Source organism: Tachypleus tridentatus, chromosome 7 (genome assembly GCF_004210375.1).
Source record: "Tachypleus tridentatus isolate NWPU-2018 chromosome 7, ASM421037v1, whole genome shotgun sequence".
Taxonomy (NCBI): Eukaryota; Metazoa; Arthropoda; class Merostomata; order Xiphosura; family Limulidae; genus Tachypleus; species Tachypleus tridentatus.
This window is the reverse complement of record NC_134831.1, coordinates 171461359-171478961: the sequence shown is the minus strand read 5'-3', so window position 1 is coordinate 171478961 and position 17603 is coordinate 171461359. Positions and strand designations below refer to the sequence as shown.

At 35.7% G+C, this 17603-nt stretch overlaps 1 protein-coding gene across 3 annotated transcripts in view; it reads right to left on the bottom strand.

Annotated features, from left to right (window-relative positions):
* LOC143257223 (suppressor of lurcher protein 1-like) overlaps positions 1-15100 on the bottom strand; it is an 81257-nt gene extending 66157 nt beyond the window's left edge. Inside the window, exon 1 of one of the 3 annotated variants that reach the window (XM_076515638.1) lies at positions 14586-15100. The gene's annotated coding sequence lies outside the window, so the exon portion shown is untranslated. The remainder of the gene's footprint in view (positions 1-14585) is intronic. The other 2 variants (XM_076515636.1, XM_076515637.1) reach the window with 2 other exon arrangements.
* Between the last annotated feature and the right edge of the window lie 2503 nt (positions 15101-17603).

The window sequence follows — 17603 nt, the reverse complement described above, 5'->3', positions numbered from 1 at the left end:
GTATAGTCTTATAATGTGAAATGTTGTTTATTTTCCAGCTGATTTTTATGACGCACTTATATGGATTCTCTCTGTCTTGAAAATCAAACTGTTATTTAACGGGAGATCACAACGTTTCGGTGCGCTACATTACGAACGGGGAAATAGAATTACGTACAATATCCTATCTCCATTCTGCGCAGACAGAGAAATAAAAACCTCTCATACGTAAAAGAAAAGAAAGCAAAAATTGTCTTACTTGTCTGTCCATCAACAGCTTTAAAAGAAGAGACGTAAATAATGAAGTGTCAACAAAAGTTTTACAAACCGTTCCGTTAATTAACTACTTCCGAACTAATCTACAAGTATACAAGACGAAACTATCCCATCAATTCAAGTATAATAAGAAAAAAGCTTTCATGTTTCACTGGGTTTTCCACGTGTCGATAACTGGCGAAGAGAAACACTCGATAACTAAAACCGAAAAGAAAGAAACAAGGCGATTCGGCAAACGTTTTTCTTTATGTTCACAATGTAATAACGTTTTCCTAAGTTTGAAATCAAATTTGTAACGAGATCTATTATGAACTTTATCTCTGAATTCCAAGCACAGAAATAAGTATTTGATAATTCTAAGAGAAGTATAAAAAACAAGTTACAATATGATTTTAGACAGTCATTGAGCATGCGTACCATGATCTGTTTTCGACACCAAGAAGTTTACTCTAAGACTTTGTCTTGAGACGTGTTTAAACAAAGCGCTAAGTGAATCTATTGCATTTAATCTTTTCTGGCAATATAGTAGGTCGAGAAACTTGTATTTCAAAGTTCAAAGAAGTCTCTCTAGAACACGCTTTCTTAACATCAGACCACTTACATATGACTTATTTTAAACACTCATATCAGTATTTATAGGCGTAAGCTTATGACGCTTCAATTCGGGTTTTGATACCTGTAGTGAGCACACCACAGCTATCACATTATGTAGATTTTTGCTTAGCCATAACCAAAGATTGTTTATAGAAGTAAAATGTTTTTTATATAACATGATATTAATAGTGGAATAACTTTTAAAGAAGTGACGTATCTAGGTTAATACAAGGTTGATTACATTATCTGAGAATTATTTTGAATATGCATATCAGATCACGTGCTAACCGGTATAAAGTTGTGGTGGAACGGCATGTATTAGAACTACACTTTGATGTTCTTTGGCATGTCGTAGGTACCCAGATGCCACCGTAACCTAGTCACATTTTGAAAGCAATCCTGAATATTATTGCTCTCACATTGTAAAGATGTAGTCAGATCAAGGATTTGTATTTTCTAAGAAGGGAATATCCGTACTGTTTAATAGCCTTGGACAACAAAGGAATATGGATAAGTTTGGGGTACAAGGATCATTAAGAAAAAGACCTGCAATAAGCTGTACCCCAGCCGTGGTCAGTAACAAATGAGAATTCGTGAGTACAGAGATTAGTGGCAAAAGTTGTTCGATGTCCTATGCAGCAGTACGCAACATAGTCCAAAAGGATCTCTGTCTGGAAAGGAAGCCAAAAATTTGTGGGTTCACCAAGGTAAGACTTTTAGTCATAACTCCTTATCAACCATATCATATTTCAAGCAATTGAAGAATGAAACAGGTATTTGTGGTATATCGGTCCAGTCGCCTGACGCCTATGAATTTCTTTGTAATCAAACTGTTGAAAGAAGCCCTAATAAACAGCCGTATTCACGCAGTAGATGGTTTATATAAAGCATGAAATCCTTACTTTGGGTTCTTATAAACGGTACGATAGGGTACATGATAAGATATACTGTTAGCAGATAAAGCATGACCACACGTGACGACATGGACTATAACGACGTGGTGAAGCTTCAAAACACTTTTAATATATATTCAACTCTCTGCATTTATAGCAGAAGAGTTTTGTTAGAAACTAAATATTTGTTTCAGTTTCTTATATACAAATGCCGTCTATTCCAGAATCAACATTTCGAATCACACGTATAAGTATTGCTCTGATCTTCCAAGCCTTAACTTTATTTTTTTTTCCTTAGTAGTGGTTTAACATAAAATTTTTAAAAAAGGGTAACTGAAAGCTAATCTCTCTTATATTTGTGGATACAACATTTAACATTATAAGAGCTGAGTTTACAGCTTCAAAACATTTGTGTTCCAGTGAACATAACTCACTGTAGAACTAATCCTGTTGCTGAGAAACGTTTCAAGTAGCATGTAACACATTGTAGTTACTTTTTTACTTTGAAGTAGCACCTAAGTCAGTGCATAGTTATCACATAGTAGTAACGCAACTCGGTTTAGGATTAATCATACCATTTTGACATTTCTGTAGATATATATACTGGTTATAGTTAACATGTTACCTGCAAAGCTTACCTCATTGATCACATGAATGACAGAATAAAAAGTTTTTAATCTTTAATTAATTACCCGAAAGTGTAAGTTTATATCATAAATCATGAGATTTTTTATGAATTCTGTGATTTTCCTCGAACTTTAAAATCATTTCATCCGAATTTATTACAAGGCTTTAAAATTACAAAAATCATGTTAAAGAACACGATAACTCATTTTCGTCTTCACGAGTCGGCATTGTATGAGTCATCTGCGTGCTGGAAGTTTAAATCTGAGGTCCCATGGTTCGCGTCCCCTTGCCTCAAGATCACACTCTGTACTTTGGAGCCGTGAGTGCTTTTTCAAAATATTTTCAGTTCCAAGTGAAGAATAGTTAGTCCAGATAGCTCTTGAATAACTTTATTCGACTATCCGAAAAAAAATTCTTGACCATTCATTGGTATCATTCTGTAGAAAATAAATTAACTATTAACACTGACCTTATGAGACAAAGAGAATTTGAGAGAGTATAAGGTCACAAATTGCTGGAAGTAACTCAGATAAGATTTCACGGTTCGATGTTACTGAAATATCAATTCTTCATTTGATAAACAATAAACAACGTGAGGAGTAGTTATCGGGTAACATAATAGTCAGATAGAAGAATAAACAGATAATAAGCAGATAGATATACAGATATGCTGATAACTAGATACATAGATAGGTGTGCTAATAAATAGATATATTAACAGAGAGGAGCATTAATAAACAGTTAGATAAGACAGGTCAGTTAAAAAAATATGTATGTATACACAGGTATACTAATAAATAGATATGTACACAGACGGGTGCGTTAATAAATATATATTGATATACAGACAAGTGAGCTAATGAACAGATAGATAGACAAAAAGTTAAGTGAATAATTAGATAACAGACTGACGAATAGACAGTTCATAATATTAATGCCGCACATCAACGACCGAAGCTGCGCTTTACACATGTTTTTCTTTACAGCTGTCATACGAACTTCTAACAAGTTAACCCATGTGCTGATAAGTCCTGACAGCATACTGCGTGCAACGGTCATTTAAGAACGATTTGAGCCTGAACCGTGAGATAACTACAAGCGTCATTTCAATATGTAACCCTAACGAGATGCAGTTTTTGTTTCGTTTTTGTAAGTTATGATAAATTTGTTTAATTAACTTAACTCATGCTATATCAGGAAGTGTAAACAACCAGCCAGAGAGAACAGTGTATTAATCTAGCAAGTAGAGAATGAAAATAATCTACACAAAGTCTTCTAAACAGTTTTGTTGACGAAAGGGGAGTGTCTCACGTGCAAATTCATGAAAACTAGCAAGGCCTTTAGATTGTAATACTGTTAAATACGATAACTGTTACTGTTGTGAGAACTCCTAAAAACCAACCTTCAAATTTAGAGAAATATGAAGATTTTTAATGCTACCTGTGATTTGCCAGCGACGGGGATCGAAACCCGGTCTTAGCGTTATACGCCCTCAGACTTAACGCTCAGCTGTTACGAGGGAAGGAGGACACGATATCAAGTATTACGTCATAGAATAAGTCAACCTATCGTGCACATGGAGAACTCTAATATGTGTCCATATTTCCGTGGTTGCAGCCAGACAGACAGATATAGACAGATAGGTAGATCTGAACTTGGAATGCTTCATCACCTTGTAAGACTTGCTGAGTTAACACAAGTATTTTAATATTGTCACGTGATTGTGAACAGCATTCAGACGTCACGAGTCTCTGGTATTTGGTTGTTACGTGTTAAACACAAATACGCAAAATGTGCCATCTCTGCTGAGCCCTGGGCCCGGCATGGCCAAGCGTGTTAATGCGTGTGACTCGTAATCTGAGGGTCGCGGGTTCGCATCCCCATCGCGCCAAACATGCTCGCCCTTCCAGCCGTGGGGGCGTTATAATGTGACGGTCAATACCACTATTCGTTGGTAAACGAGTAGCCAAAGAGTTGGCGGTGTGTGGTGATGACTAGCTGCCTTCCCTCTAGTTTTACACTACTAAATTAGGGACGGCTAGCACAGATAGCCCTCGAGTAGCTTTGTGTGAAATTCAAACAACAAACAAACAAACATCTGCTGAGCCCACCCAAGATATCGAAACCTGATTTCTAGTGTTATAAGCCCTCGGACTTACCGCTAAGCCACGAGAGAGTCACTTTGTATGTTAACGTTGTTCTGGCTTGATAAAAAAAAAAAAAAGAGTTGTAGTTCTTGACCGTCTTTAAAATAAAATAAGTGAGAGTAAATAGCTTTCAACCTTTTTATTTCTTGCTTAATATAGAAGTGCATTTTACAAACGGTTCCCTACCTTCCTTCGGAAAACTTTAGACTGTGTGTTTACGTTTCTTAAGTCAAAATATTGTTATGTTTAAATCAGCGCTATTAAAATTGGCTTTATCTATTTCTCTTCGCCATACTCTAAAATGGTAGCCTCTTAAATAAACAAGCCAGGAGCTCTGAAATGTCCCCACAACAGAACCCCTAGAACATTATTTACTTACTACAGCCCCGCTGGCAGTTTTCTACGACCCCCAGCAAACTAAAAACTGTAGTTTTGTGTAGTTTTGTGCTTGGAAACAAACAATCAGTTCAAATTAAACTTTGATCACAGTTTAAACTCAATAACGTTTAAAGACTGGAAACTTCCCATAACTAGCGTAAAGTCCCAACAACAGAAATTATAAGAATATTGTCTTATAGGTTAAATGTTTTGTATTCAGTATAACGAATGTATCAAATGGTTTTAGAAGCATTTAAAACAGAATTATAATTATCGTATAGATTGCAAGAGCTAAGGGCAAATTCAAAGAGACGTTTCAAACTATCACAAATGTGCATTCATTGATACGAGTATATATACTGTTGTTTTAAAGGTCATACTCGAACTGTCTTGAATGTTCGAAAACAGTCTCAATATACAGTGTGTAAATCAGCTGTTTTTACTTTCAAGAAACTTGTTTTAACCACTCGCTTCAGTAGTGTGTTATCTGTCGGTCAGTTAAAACACACTAAAATGACGTCACATAACTGACGCATAGCAGTCTAATTTGTAGTTTCGCAACGTCACTACAAAGTGCACGTGCCAAGAATCACGAAAAGAATTATACGCTCTATAGGCTACAACACAGCGTGAAATATGAACTACAAATACAACAAATACAAATATTTGTTGCTCTTAATTTTGGTTTTATTTAAACTTGACACAAAACACTTTTCGGGACCTCGTGGAAGTACATCTAGTCCACTCAAATAGATATTTCTTCAAAAATAACGCATATTATCGAACATTAAGAGTGAGACAACGTTTTAATCACCTATGTAAATCATGGCAAGGAGACACAAAGTTCTTAAATCCAAGTCAGTGCAGAGTGTAAGTTTGTCTTAACAGAAGAAAATGATTATTTTTTATCCATGAAATTTTCCATTTCATAAACGAGTGAAACAGTACAAAATTAGAGTACATAGAATCCAAAGAGAACAAAACCATGAACTCCCGGTATGACATTGGGGAATTATGGAACGTATCCTTCAAAGTTTTCGAGTAATATAAGTCTATAAAGACCAATTCCACTTAACACACCAGACAACATTTCAAGACCGATCCAGTGCGAGACAAGAACTGATTAGGCTCCATCTCACGGGAAGATATGAGATACGTTTCATGTCGTCTTGTATTGACACAAAGAATAGTATGTCTTTTTTGAATTTTTATTACTTCTTAAGGACCACTACGTTTTTTATATTTTTTTTTCTTTAATCAACTGTGGAAGCCTCAACTAAATCTTCTAACACCCCCTACTTTGATTAAATATGTTTATATTTTTTTTCTTTTAGGCTAATTTTTATTACATTTCTTTTAATTTGAAAGTTTGTATTGTTATTGACTAGAAGGAGAGGACACTGACGTCACGAAATGAATGGGCAGTTTAAGGGCTGGGAAAGTATAGGACGCAAGTAGACCAATATAAAAATATAAATGCTTGAAGGTCTTTCATCTGTTTTCATATATACATAATGACTATTTCTCAACCTTCCATCTGTTTTTATATATACGTAATGGCTGTTTGAAAACCTTCCATCACTTTTCATATGTACGTAATGACTGTTTGACAACCTTCCATCACTTTTCATATATACGTAATGACTGTTTGACAACCTTCCATCTGTTTTATATAGACTTTACATTCTAAGCTGAATACTTATTTAAAGGATGAAAATATGTTTTAAAGAAACCATTTCTTTCCTAAGAATTATTTGTTTGTTTGTTTGTTTTTGAATTTCGCACAAAGCAACTCGAGGGCTATCTGTGCCAGCCGTCCCTAACTTAGTAATGTAAGACTAGAGGGAAGGCAGCTAGTCATCACCACCCACCGCCAACTCTTGGCTACTCTTTTACCAACGAATAGTGCGATTGACTGTAACATTATAACGCCCCCACGGCTGAAAGGGCAAGCATGCTTGGCGCGACGGGGATGCGAACCCGCGACCCTCTTTTTCCTAAGAAGTAAAACGATGAAACAACGTAATATACTAAATTAATTAAATTGTATCAGTATTTCTGTTATATGATAAAATTCAAATAATTAAATTGTATCAGTATTTCTGTTTTATGATAAAAGTCAGTTAACTAAACTCTATCAGTATTTCTGTTATATGATAAAAATCAATTAATTAAATTGTATTAGTATTTCTGTTATATGATAAAAAGAAATTAATTAGACTGTATTTGTAATTCTGTTATATGATAAAAATCAATTAATTAAACTCCATTATTATTTCTGTTATATGATAAAAATCAAGTAATTAAATTGTACCAGTAGTTCTGTTATATGATAAAAATCAAGTAATTAAACTGTATCAGTATTTCTATTATAAGATAAAAATCAATTAATTAAATTGTATCAGTATTTCTGTTATATGATAAAATCAATTAATTAAATTGTATTAGTGTTTCTGTTATATGATAAAAATCAATTAATTAAACTGTATCAGTATTTCTGTTTCATGATAAAAGTCAATTAATTAACTTGTATCAGTAGTTCTGTCATATTATAAAAATAAATTAATTAAACTCTATCAGTATTTCTGTCATATGATAAAAATCAAGCATTTCAAAGTTATTATTTATAAAACACCAAAATGAAACTATATTTCAAAACTACTTATTCTAGCGGAATAACAAGCTCAGTTTCCTTACAGTAATTGTTAAAAATAACAGAAAATATCTTCAGTGTCTGATAGAAGGTGTTAAAGTGACAAAAAACATGTTCAGTTACCTTAGAGTAGGTGTTAAAATAACAGAAAATATGTTAAGTTTCTGATAAATGTTGTTAAAATAACAAAAATGTGTTCAGTTTCCTGGTAGCAGGTGTTAAATATAAATTATGAGCTGATATGGTGACAATGTTTCTACTTTTTGATTTATTTTGGTTCCTGAGAGCCTAACGAATCCAGACATATACATGTAATAAGTGCCTGAAAAAGAAAACACGCGCAGTTTAGTAAGTTCCTGAAAAAGAATGCTTTCTGTTTCTAAAAGAAAATGTGTTCAGTTTAGTAAGCATCAGAAAAAAAGGCTTGTCCTGCGTGGTAAAGGAGCAAAAAAGCTAATACTTTCCTTTTGAAAAGTAACTGAAAAGGTAAACACGTTCCGTTTTCCTTGTTTACTCTTTTCTTTAAGGACAGATTTCTACTTACAGATATTTACCTGTATTGTTTATTCATTACATGAATATTATTTGCCAAAATATTATATAGATATATATTGTTCTGCTTTTTAGCTGTATAGCTATTTACGTATTTCACTGTCTACTCATCTGTCTAGGACAGTGGTTCTTAACCTGGTTTCAATCGAACCCCAGGGGTTCGGTGAGCCAGTCTCAGGGGTTAGGCGGAGGTCAAGACACACACATTGTGTGTGTGTCCATTCCGTTCACCCCACTCGTATGATTCGTGACGTCATGATTCTCTTGGCCATCATTGGCTGCGGCTGATCATGTCACATCACTTGGCCTTAATATCTGTGCTGCAGGGAACTTCGTGCGCTTAGCAGTCGACTTGTGACTGTAGTAATCGTGCGTCATTTGTGATTTTTTTCCTAATCTTTCAATCCCTTCATACTAACTATGTCGAGCAAAAGCAGAAAGTGGTCGGACGAATACGTACAATATGGATTTACGTGTATAACAGAACACGATGGGAGTCACCGTCCTCAATGCATGATTTGCAAAGCCAAGTTGAGAAATTCTAGTCTAGCACCGGCAAAACTAAGAGAATACTCCCTTAAGCTGCATGGAGATGGGAAATGCAAGAACACAACGCTTGCTGAATTCAAGGTATAGAGAGCCAGGTTCGATGAAAAGGCTACTTTGCCTGTTCTCGGCTTTGTACCCATCAACAAACCGATCCTCACCGCATCGTGCGAAGTCGCGTACTTGATCGCAAAGCAGAGCAAACCACACACCATTGGTGAAGCACTCGTAAAACCAGATGCGTTGAAGATGGCGAATATCATGCTGGGAAAAGCTGCTGAAAATAAGTTATCCCAAATTCCTCCTTAAAGTGACACCATCAGCAGCAGAATAGATGACATGAGCGATGACATCTTGACTCAAGTAGTTGCAGATCTGATTTCAAGCCCAGCAAAATTCAGCCTTCAACTCAACAAGACCACCGACGTTTCCAATCTAAGCCAGCTTGTTGTATTCGTGCGCTATGTGAAGAACGACGAGATAAAAGAATATTTTTTATTTTGTAAGCCTCTTACAACAACAGCTAAGGCAGCCGACGTGAAGAAACTTGTGAATGACTTCTTCAGACACAACGATCTTTCGTAGGATATGGTTTCTGCAGTTTGTTCGGACGGAGATCCAGTCATGCTGGGACGAAACTCTGGTTTTGGTGCACTGGTAAAAGCCGATGCTCCACACATTACTGTAACGCACTGTGTTCTACACAGGTTGGCAACAAAAACCTTGCCTTTAAAAATGGCAGAAGTATTAAAAATTGTAGTGGAATGTGTGAACTTTGTGCGAAATAGTGTCCTGAAGCACCGCATCTTCAAAGAGCTGTGTAATGAAGTGGGCTCTGAATTCGAAGTAACTTCTGTACCATTCTAACGTTCGGTGGTTATCCCAGCGAAAAGTGCTGAAACGTGTTTTTGCCATGCGTGTGGAATTAGCCCTGTTTTTGCGAGAGAACCAACATTGTCTTGCAGATTGCTTCGAAAATCTGAGTTTATTCTCATTTTGCCGTACATGGCCGATATCTTCAATGTTTTCAATCAACAGATGCAGGGCGGTGGAGTCAACATCATCGAAGCGGAAGAAAACCTGAAGGTTTTTCAAAAAAAGCTACCGTTATGGAAACGACGAACAGAGAATGATAACTTCGCAAACTTTCCCCTGCTGGACGACTGTGTAAGTAAGATCAAAGATGTGTCTGAAATCGGAGACATTTCCGTACCCAGGGAACTGAAGTAAGCAATTGCCATGCACTTAGATGAGCTCGGAAAGTCTCTCGACGGATACTTCGCCACCAGAGAGTTATACCCAGCATGGGTGAGACAGCCGTTCCCGTTTAGTGTTGCAACAGCAGATGTCAATGATGAATACCTCGACGAAATCATTGAACTTCAGCAGAGTTCTGAATTTGAAAAAAATCATATTTTATTTTTCCAATTACGAAGGGTTCAGTGAATGCAAGTACGAAACTTCCGGGGTTTAGTACCTCCAACAAGGTTAAGAACCCCTGGTCTAGGATAAAAACTAACATTCGAAAGTTTTTACTTACTGTGTAATTCGTGACACTAATGCCAGTTTTGAGAACTATAAGAAATTAGCAACGACGTTTATTACGTCACGTGGTTCGTCCAATTAACTGTAAGAATGTCATTTACGCTACGCAGTTCATCCAATCAACTGAGAGAGCGACAAACGTCACACCGTAGGCATGCTTTAATAGTAACTGGCTTTTAACAGTGGGAAGATGTTTAAGAGCAAATAGTTTTGACTGAAATAATTCGTTGAGAAATGAATACCTCTGCAAAGATTTACATTTCTGGTTCAGAATGGAATTTTTACTTTTTATGTTATTTTAGACATTACATAACCAAAACAATTATCTGGTGTGTTATTAATGTCTTTAACAACAAGACTCTCGTGACAAAATGTCTTATCATAAACTTGCCCAAACTTGTTCCCACCTATCAATGTGTCAGCACTATTTCTGCGGACTTATACCGTCAAAACAAAAGTTATTGATATCCGGATTGTGTAGTTTTGTGGCACAGTGATAATAAGTCTTCGAGTCTTACAACGCTAAAATCCATATTCGATACCCGTGTGGGTCTAAGCACACACAACCCATTTAGTAGCTTTATGGCTTAGAAACTACAAACATAATAAACCTTTCTAACACCGATGTCTCTAGTCTTACTTAAATTCGCGCAAACACATTTTAAATCGATATTTTATTTGTCTGGGACCTTCCAGTAATCAGTGATTACTATGCATACTTACGACGCTAAACATAGGGTTTCGATACCCACGGTGGGCAGAGTACAGATAGCTCATTATGCAGCTTTGCGCTTAAGAAAAACAAACATTTTTTTTTAGTCTGATCGATACTGTTATATATATGACACATCATGTTTTCTATTCTTTGTTTTTTCTACCATAATTTATCAAACTACTTTGTATGTATGTGAAACATTCATTTCTCTCTCTTTGGAATCACCTAGTTTAAAAGGGACTGTATGCAAAGTTTCACCACATCCACTCAACTATCGTAATGTAGGATTAGCTTGTTTGATTTTTATCAGAATGGGCTATCTATGTCGTGCATACCGTTTATATTAATACCCGATTTACAGTGGTATAAGGTTTAAAACTACTACTGAACCATTGGTAGTTAGAGGGAGTAGGATTCCTCTTGAAATATTTTGTCTGACTGGAAAAAATAAATAAAAAGTATTGGAAGATAATTCATTATTTCTAGTTCTTGTAGACCAGTAATTCTCAAAGTTTTACGTTCGCTAACAATCTGAGTTTTATATATACTTTTTCGAGGACCGCCATTGAATCCGTACACTCTGCTATAACTTCTTTTCCCTAATTATGCAACCTCTCCACAGATCGCAGATTGAGAGCTGTCGTTCTGGAGTACAGTGTAGCTCATTAAAGAATTTCTCTATTTAAATTGCTTCAGTAAGTCTGACCTTAATTCTAAAGGGTCTACTAAAAAAAAGTTCTCAGCTCGTTTCTTCTCCCGTCTAACTACTGTTAACACGTAGTTTTGTGTTCCACAATGTTGGTATTCTTTGTTCATATGTACACGTTTCGTTTATTTAGATCTCCTAGTCTACTTTTTCAGGATTTTTTATTTTCGGAAACTCATTTTGTCACCCTTTTTAATTATTGTTATTCAGGGCCTTTGTTTAACCGCAAAAATTAGCTTCTAGGGTCATTTGACATTTACAGTGATTTAAGGATAAACAATAATATAAAAATATTTTTTCTTCTGCTTTTAGTAGAAAGTTGGTTTGAAAAATCTATAGGAAATACGCTGCAATTGAACTCCGATGGAATTTTCTTTTTCAGATTTTTCAATCACTTTAGGCCAACCTATATAAAGAGGAAGGTCCAAGGTTCGCCACTGAACACACTTTTCACTGTCATATCATACGTTATACAGAGGTAGGAAACATCATTATTCTGTTTTAGGTTGGAAAAGATCTTGTGGCGGATGGTGCTGCTGGTTGGTTATCCTCCTTCTGGTCAGTAGGTCTGTGAACTGGTCATTTGTTCCATGTGTCACGTACAGGTTTAAAAATATTGTAGCCTCAATCTACATTATGTGTTATTTCTAGAAAAAAAATAGCTTTAAGATAAATTGTTGTTGTTTGTAATTAAGCACAGAGTTACACAACAGGCTATCTGTGCTCTGCCCACCACTGGAATCAAAATCCGGTTTTTAGTGTTGTAAGTCTGCAGACATTCCTCTGGGCCATTAGAGAGGGGGCTTTCAGCTAAAGTACAGAACAGATTATCTAAAAGACACAGTGGTGTCGATTATAATATTAAAATTATTTAATACTACGTGAAACATACGCCCCCTAGAGAGAAGTTATGTAATTTCATAATTAATGAAAGGTTATCTTAGCACATGAAAATATGCTTCTCTTAAGTTTGATTGTAAAATTTAAAAAAAAAGCCCATTAAAATCGCAAAATACAAAACTGAAAATTCTTATCTATTTACCACTGGACCCAGTAAACCTCCATGCTAAATTTGGTGAAGTCCAGCCACATTCTGCAAAGCAGTTACATGAACACACAACGGGCAGTGCTTTGTTTATCTTTGAATTTCGCACAAAGCTACTCGAGGGCTATCTGCGCTAGCCGTCCCCAATTCAGTAGTGTAAGATTAGAGGGAAGGCAGCTAGTCATCACCACCCACCGCCAACTCTTGGGCTACTCTTTTACCAACGAATAGTGGGATTGACATTATAATACTCCCACGGCTGAAAGGGCGAGCATGTTTGGTGCGACGGGGATACGAACCCGCGACCCTCGGATTAAGAGTCGCACGTCTTAAACCACCTGGCCATGCCGGGCCACGGGCAGTGCTATTATATATTTAAAGATTCAATATTACCATATCTGAAACTATAATCTCCAAATTGTTCAAGTTAGCGAAGTTATGTTATGAAACGTTTTTCACTGAAACCTGATAAATTATCCGTAACAATGTTATTTAAACTGATAATCGTTTAACAGATAACCTTGTTAACGTTATAACCCCTGGCAATTTAAATCAAAAATAAGTACCTGTTTTAAAGTTATATCAGCAAGTTGTCAGAACGTTAAGAATTACTGATCGAGACCATGAGTTGAAAATAATTTTTTTGTGGCAGTATGTCTAAGATTTTCACACACCATGGGTGAGATTATAAAACCTGTAATAACCTTTCTTTTAGGCTTCCGAAAATCTTCAGGGTAAGAAAATTCTAGTCTATTTTTGTGTGTGTGCTCTACTACACCTGTCGTACCAATTCTGTATTTTTTGTCTGTAGCTTCTTTTTGTCTCACTTCACGTAACAAAATCGAACTTCTGTAGTCGTAGGGCACATCCAGTCATTTATGTTCAAACACTAGGTAGTTGTTAGAGAGGATACTTGTTACTGAGGGCACTTGCTAAACAAGATAGTTGTTACACGGGATATTTGTTATTGAGAATACTTGTTACACAGGATTATTGTTACGGAGGATACGTGTTACGCAAGATACTTGTTACAGAGGGTAGTTGTCAGACAGAATAGTTGTTACACAGGATACTTGTTACACGTCAGTTCTCAAACACAAACAGAAGATATTTTCTTTCCTTTATTAATAAAGATTGTTTTAAAACTTGAAAGAAGAATGAAGTAAAGAATATTTAGTATCTTCCTCATAATCATGTACTTTAAGAGACAGACAGACATAGATAAATGGATGGATATACAGATAGACAGAAGGCAGACAGTTATGAAGAAAGCAAATAGGCAAACAAACAGATTAATACGCAGGTAAGGCTCCAGACTTACTACCAAATACATAAATAAATAAGCAGACAAAGGGAGAAATATAAAAATAGGCCTTAAGACATATAGATAGATAAATAGAAATGAATAAAAACCCCTGCGCTTTCAAAAAGTGGGCCTTTCTTCTTCAGAGGCAAACTAGAAAAGATTGGTTTAGTTTGAATTTCACGCAAAGTTACGTGAGGGCTATCTGCGCTAGCCGTCCCTAATTTAGCAGTGTAAGACTAGAGGAAAGGCAGCTAGTCATCACTACCCATCACCAACTATTGAGCTATTCTTTTACCAACGAATAGTGGGATTGATCGCACATTTTAACGCCCCCACGGCTGAAAGGGCGAACATCTTTGGTGTGACGGAGATTCGAACCCGTGACCCTCAGGTTACGAGTCGAGTGCCATAACCACCTGGCCAAGCTGGGCTAGAAAAGAAATTTTCACCTTTTGAAATCGCTCGGGTTACAGGGTTTTTATTCATTTCTATCAAAAAATTTTGAACCTACGTGTTTTCTAACAGATGTATAGTTATTTCCATTACATTATAACGTTCTAAGTAGTTGATACTTTAGGTACATATAACACTTTCTTAACTAGTCGTCCGTTTATCGGACTCACCTGTGAAAGTTTGAAAAGTCCTGGCTTCTATTTCCAATCCTTTTTAACGGTTTTTCATGTATACGTATATCACCTGCTGATACATAATAGCGAAGGAATTTCAGTTAAATAAATTCTTGAAAAGTATATTCTCGTCCAGACCGGATTAGTTCTTTGTTTTTGTTTTTACAAGCCTAATTGAGTTTCTTTGTTTTCTCTACTGTTCTAACAGCATTTAGGCAGTAGCCGTTTTCAATTAATCGGTTACGTGGAATACATAAGTATTATGCATGTGACTGCCTTGAAATTATGTGACAGAAATAAACAAACGCGTTTAACGCGGGAAGATGAGCGAGATTCGATAGCGACGAAAACGAGTACCTGCGTACGAGAAGTGATCGTTCACAGACGCGATCGCACTGACGTTCTCTACGCGGCGAACGTGAAAAACATTGTGGTCTCGTGACGAATGTTCGACTCCGTTGATAATATATGACATAAATTCCACAGATGGCGCTCGTGAATGATCAAAGGGAGATACGTGAAATCAACACGAAATGACCGAAGCCCAGTGATCGTTTGTTGCAATGCCACATGCAAAACGAAGCGAGAGGAAACTGTAATTGGCTATAGAATGGAATTAAGTTTTAAAAAAACACTTTCCTATATCTCAATTAAGAAAAGTTTATATAGTTATAACAGCTCGTTGTGCTAGTATTACCTCTTGGCCTTGGGAGGTTTAATATGACACTAAAATCTATTTCCTTATTTATGACCGACAGTTTTTAATTATAGGATATGTCGCTTAACCTAGCCCCGGGATATACACATCGCATAACGTTACACGGTCCAGCCTGTTTACGTTCATTTTGTTATTTTACGAAGTACGAAGAAGCAAAAAACAACAACAAACAACAATAAAAAAAAACAATAAACAATTGAAGTTAAATCATTTCGTACAGGTTTCATTTCATAATGTCTTTTTTGGCAGCTTAAAACGTGCTGCCGTGTACAACAAATTGACATAAAAGCAAATGACATCACGATGCACTCTCGGATACATATCTGACCCTAGAGTTGGATGAACGAGAATTAGTCACGATGGAAATATGTTTTCCACGAGACAAGGCTCGTGTAGTAAGCACTCAAACGACAACATTATCGAAATGTGCGATGTAATTGTTGCTATGGAAACTAGAAAGCTATAAATATTAAATGAACTGACGTTTTCGCATCATGACAATAACACTTGGAAGAACATACTTGACACCTGGAGTGGCAGTGAAACTAATGTATGCAATATTATTATAGGTCGTTATGCACACTATCAAAAGTTGAGGATTTTCGATCCAAAAAATAATAATAATTCATACACTTAGCGGTTCTCTTCTTCATAAAACATCTTAGGACTGACGAAACAGAACAATTTTTCGATGCTCGTCGTTCCTTATTTTATTTCATTAGGTTGCTAGGTATAACATGGGAATGCTTAATTGTTAGATATTGAAATTACGTAATTTAATATGAACAACACTATGTTTTCCACGCAGTATAAAAGCGTAGTTTTCTTTTTGCAGTTTCATACACTATATAGCGCCATCTTTGAAGTAATTAAGGAACTAATTGATTCCCCTTAGATATACCACAATATGTTTTTCTTAATATATTTATATACTAATAATAACTTACATTATATATTAAAATGTAAGGGTAAGTTTGATTAAAATATACGTTTTTAAATATCCATATTAATCTTATAAGTTGTTATGACAGCTCTACTTATTGACAGATGGGTGATTAGGTTTGGTTTGAATTTCGCGCAAAGCTGCACGACGGCTGCCTGCCCTAGCTCTCCCTAATTTAGCAGTGTAAGGGTAGAGGGAATACAGCTAGTTAGCACCACCAACCGCCAACTTTCAGGCCACTCTTTTACCAACTAACATTACCGTAACATTATAACACACCTACGGCTGAAAGGGCGAGCATGCTTGGTGTATGGGGGATTTGAAACCGGGACTCTCAAATTACGAGTCAAGTGCCTTAACCACCTGGCCATGTCGGATCACTGGATAACTAGAATCGTTGCTGTTGTAAGTTTCTCTTATTGTTCACAATAAAATAGGAAAACTGAACAAAATATGTATTTAATTCACACTTAAGATTTCATGCTATGCCTAGTTTCACCTCAAATGATTTATCTGAAGGAAACTTCATGAAAAGAGTTTTAAAATTAAAAAAATACTCAAACAGAGTATTTTGTTTACCTTTTAAATTTATCCCAAAGACAAACATTACCACACATATTTCACCTTGCTAACTTGTTATTTGTTAATACTTCATCTTCCTGATTTGTGATACGTTGATATTTTAACTTCCCGACTTATTAATGGTTAGCATTTTGTTTTGCTGACTTATTATTGGCTAGTACTTCATCTTGCTGATTTATTACTGGTTAGCCTATTTGATTCTCCTACTCACAGTCAGAAGTTACATTCCTGGGTAGTCTACATTATTCTCCTAAATATGCATTGAATATATCAACTAAAATATGGTGGGATTTATATGCAATGATGTTTTTTGTTTGTTTGTTTAAGATTGCAGACATATTTAATTATATGTTGTGATTGTAGTACCGTACATAAATAACGTAATGGTAACACTGAGTGTAATTTTTACATCTTCGTTTTGAATAAAATTAACTTAAAACTCCTTGATAAAAATCAATACATTTCTTTCTCTCTGTTTCGTCACTATTTATTTGTTTTCCTAACACTTTCTATTTCATCCACGTCGAATAAATAAAACATGGACTATGAAAAAAAATACAAAATTATAGAATTTTCTTTTATATGTACAGATCAGTCGATATTGCAAACTTCTTTCTTTGTGAAAAATCATTACATTTTAAATAGGGTTCAGGTAAAAACCATTCATTTCTCTTCATGTTCATGTGCACGTGCATCAAACTGACAAGTGTGGGAAATGTTTTAAAGAACAGGTTTGTATAGGAAGCTAGGGGAAGGCGTACACTTCGTTTCA